General features: G+C 46.3%; 1 long non-coding RNA gene across 1 annotated transcript; it reads left to right on the forward strand.

Annotated features, from left to right (window-relative positions):
* Positions 1 to 1,227: 1,227 nt before the first annotated feature.
* On the forward strand, positions 1,228 to 3,252 carry LOC147224868 (uncharacterized). Its single transcript, XR_015107407.1, has 3 exons — positions 1,228 to 1,529; positions 2,661 to 2,775; positions 3,233 to 3,252. It is a non-coding gene; the product is annotated as an uncharacterized LOC147224868 (long non-coding RNA).
* The last annotated feature ends 1,268 nt before the right edge of the window (positions 3,253 to 4,520 follow it).

Below are 4,520 nucleotides of genomic sequence, written 5' to 3' on the forward strand. Positions count from 1 at the left end.
GCTAATTACAAGAGGAGAAAAACAAGCGATTGTAAAGCCTGTAATATCACCGCCCCGAACAGCGAGAGGCGATGGCAGAAAGTCAAGAAAAACAGCAACGGGGGCAAATGGGAAGAAGAGGTGGAAGACGGAAAAGTGACAGTAAAATCATCATTTGTGACTGATTAGCAACGGTTTCCAATTAGAGCGGCGGAGGGCAGGAAAACCAGAGGGAGGGAGGAATGGGGTCGGTGGGGTTCATTTCCATCCGGCGAGCTTCAAAAACACACACGCACACACATCCATACACACAAACAAGACTTTGCATGGAGCAGAGTTTTCCAGCAGGAGCCCAATTTGTGTTTGGGCTCACTTACACTATTATATTGGTCCGGTATGATCTCAGCTCAGACTGAGGCTAAACGTCTGTGTCTGACTGTTTGTAGGTGGGATTTTGTGCTTGCGAGCGTCTGCGTACGTTCGCTCTCGTGCACCGCCGCGCGCGCGCGCGTGCAAAATATACATGTGCGATACTCATGTTTGCAGGCATATATATACAGGCCGCGCGAGTGCGTGTGTGTGCGTTTGTGAGTAAGTGTGTGGGACTGACAGTGTGTCTGACAGGAGAGCAGAGGTCATGCTAAGGTTGGGATGAAGTCAGAATGTAATTATGCTTCAATGAACCAAAGGGGAAGTAATAAAGACCAGCTGCATGTTGTGTGACTCTTAAAGTTCCACTTAAAGCAAACTGCACATACGCTCTGCTCTCCCGCGCGGTGCTGAGTAGGGAAATACGCGGTATGTTAATGCCCCTACCTCGAAAAAGGGATACAAGGAGAGTTTAGAAAAATACACTCGTGCACGCACACACACACACACACACGCACACACACACACGGGCATTATTAAAAAGCAGTGTCAGCAGCAAATAAAGAGATAATAAAAATGGGCAAAATATTTCCTCTCACATTCTAATGGGGTGGGGTTGCCAAGGTGACCTGGCATGCGGCCAGGGACAGAGATGGTCATTGAGTGCATATATGGGGGGGAAAAGGAGGGGAGAAAGGAGGGAGGGAAGGGGGGAAGGAGGGGAGGGGAGGGCGACACACCAGGTGGTTTCACTCGGGTGATCCAGTCTCGACTGCCTGTGTCAAAAAAAAGAAGGGCAAGAAAAAACATCAACTGGCCCGTCAAAAACAAGAGGGGAAAAAAACTGAGAAATTTATCTTCCCCTGAATGAGCCTCTCTCTTTTCTCTCTCCCTCCTGTGACTTTTCCCTCTTCTTTCCCCTCTCCCTCTCTGCTCCCCCTATATCCTGAATCTTTTAAATTGTCTTTCCTTTCTTTTGTCGTTTTTTTTTTTTTTTTTTTTTTCTTTCTCCCCCCATCACACTCTCCCCATCTATCTGGCTCGGGTTTCACAGGCCTGCCATCCATAGATACCGTATCTACCAACAGTAGCGGGCCAGTGCCTAGGAGAGAACCCCTGGGGGAGATGGTGAGGCAGGGAAAAGCCTCTGGAGAAGCCCTGCTGGGTACTGGGTGATACGGGTGAGTTGCTGGGAAGGTAATGAGCCCTCCTACATGATAACAAAGCAGTTATAGCTGCAGACACACGGGGAGGGAACATGCTGGCCCCACGTCCGACACAATGGTGGTGGGGGCGGGGGGTTCGGCGGTGCTTATTTCACAATAGCTGGATTGGATCACGAACAACTATATGATGAATAAATAATAAACGGGGGTCAGATTGCGATTTCATTTCGGTCACTTGAAAAAAACAGAGAAGAGAGGGGGAAAAAAAAGGTCAAAAATGAGAGTTGTCAAACCAGAATATGCGAAAGTAATGGGGTAATAACCTCTGATATGAAACCCTGTTTTTTTGGGTTTTTTTTTTCACTCGCTTGTCGCTTGTTGTTTAAAGTTTTATCTGTTTTCATATAAACATGCTGAACGCTGTTTCATGCACTCATGCATATAAATCAAGTCCACAGAGAGAAAAAAAATGTGGACCCGAAACCTTTCGGGTAATTTCTATACTCGTTGGAATTGCTGCGAGTCTTCTGCTAACGTGTGGCTTATGAGGTCCTGCAGAAGTATTCAGCGTGTTAGTGGGAGCTCCCGTGAAGAAAAGCAAAGGGGCACAGCTTGGCGCTCACGGCTCAGATTGCTGGAAAAAACGCCTGGATTCCATGAGCTTCCCGGGAAAAACCAAGCAGGACTTTATCAGGGAAAGTACAAGTCACTGGGTCCTGATGTGGCGAATGGAGGCGGCTGTCGGGAGGGGGGGGGGCGCGTTAACAGATACTCCGCAGTCACCAGTCATCCCCGAAAAAACATGTGGTTCCTGTAAAATCAAAACCCACTCCGTGCACCCCTGCCACCATCTAGTCCCGCCGCCCGGGAGTACAGGAGGGAAAGATACGTTTTTTCCTAAGGGTGTCCCCTTTGGGTATGATATATGCATGAGTGGGTGTGTGTGTGTGTGCGCACGTGTAACACGGGGGCTGTTCATTATTTGGTGTCAAGGTCTACACCACAACACAGCAACTGGTATTGATTTAGATGAGATTTAGTGTGTGCTGCTGTTTCTCAGACAAAGCTTTGTGTCAGTCTTGTCCAATTTGGCTATTGAATGGAAAAGTTTAAACATTTACATTATGGTTTTGGCTTTTTTTCCAGGCATTTTTCCTTCTGTTGTTGATCATTCATGGAAAGACGGGGATGACTGGAAGTGAGGGGGACAACAGTAAAGTCTGACCTGATACGCAGCCAACAGACCCACCACGATGTTTTGGTCAGTACCCTTCTGAATTAAAAGAATTCAAACTCTTCACTCACTTTGCCAGTAAGAGAAATCAAGCGTGGTCTAACCTTGAAAAGAAAACAACCTTGTTCAGAAAAATGTATTTAAAGGACCAGCATTAATTGAAAATGAACATAATTAGCTTTTTGTTGGTTGTTGTTGTTTTACTTTACATCGTGAGGCATTTAGGTGGTACGAACAGTGATGTTATGTGGTTCAGAGACAATATCGCAGAGGAAAACACGTAAAGAAGAGCTAGAGGTAGCAGAGATGATGATGTCGCGGTTCTCTATGGGAATAAAGACGATGGACAGGATCAGGAATGAGTCCATCGGAGGGACACGTTAGATGTTTTGGAGATAGTCAGACTAAGGTGTTTTAGACAGGCACAGAGGAGGGATGCTGTAAATATTGTTTGAAGGATGCTGAGGTTGGGATTGCCTTGCAGAAGGTGATGGAGGGACAGAGGCCATGAAGTTGAGTTGTTTTGAGAGAAGAGACTGCAGAGAACTGGGTTCGCTGGAGGTGGAAGATTGGCTGTGGCGACCTCTGAAGGAAACAGGCCGAAGGAGCAGAGGACGCAGCATGGCATTTTTTCAGAAATGCAAACAGCGGTGGCTGTTTGAAAAGAGTCCGAATTCAAAAGTCCAAAATATTCCAAACACTAGGGAATCAGCAGGGAAAGGTTGCCAAGGGAGGGCACGGCGGCTCGGCCTTGGCCAGGACACTGCGAGGAAGTCAGGGTTAAGCGTTCAATAATAGCAACATGAACTCAGCAACTCTCCTGTCCTTGACTTTCCCTTCCACTTGTGACATTTCGCCTGACAGGGAATACAGCTCAGTGTCCGAAAGTCATGAAAATACATTTCATACTTATTCTTGGCAACGAAGTTTAATTTCACAGCTTAGTCTCCTTTAAGTACGTGACAATCCAGAGTCATGAACTTATACGACACATCCTTTTGGAAAACTCAACAATTCTCCTAACAATAGATATGTGCTACAAAAAAAAAACAAATATGAAATCAAGATGGCTGGAAAAACAAAAACAGCTCCTGAAAAACACATCAAGCTAAAAAAAAAAAAAAAAAAAATTAACAAAAACATATCCTGTCTCATATTTAAACCTTGCTCGCCCGACGGCTGACAACAGCACATCCCGCATAACAGGCAGGTTAGTGTCAGGGTTGGCATCCTGGAAAGCATGCCCAGGAAGGGGCGAGGGGGGGGGCAACGGATGCAGCTGGGTCCAAGGTGGGCCTCTAACCTCTGAACCATCCCGGCCGAGGGGGTGTCGGAGAAGGGGAAATCCCATTTCACAGCTACGGGAATCAGACATTCGGAGCGAAGAAGACAAGCAGGATGATCGCGGCAGGGCGGCGTGGCTCGAGGCCATAAGCGGCCCATGCGGCTCATTTCCTCACATTATATTTAAACGAGAAAACCAACATGACCCGTCAAGCTCCATTTTTAAACTTTAAAATATGCATAAATTTGTGCATTGAGAGCGCATCTGACAGGACATCACCTGTCCGGGTGTAAACGTGCTTCAGACAGAGCTCGGGACTGCTTTTGAGCTTGAGTGTTGTTGAACTTTGGCCAAATCTGTGTTTTCACTGTTTCACATGATGGCAATTAGTGAAGGTACTTTACCTGAACACTGGATTTCAAGAGAAATTACTTAAAAGTTAGAATGAAGATAATTTTTTTGCTTCTATCATTCCTTTCCTTTCTTG

The sequence above is a fragment of the Fistularia commersonii genome, chromosome 17 (genome assembly GCF_037954325.1).
Source record: "Fistularia commersonii isolate RoL2024-O1a breed Wild chromosome 17, RoL_Fcom_v1.0, whole genome shotgun sequence".
NCBI classification, from domain to species: domain Eukaryota; kingdom Metazoa; phylum Chordata; class Actinopteri; order Syngnathiformes; family Fistulariidae; genus Fistularia; species Fistularia commersonii.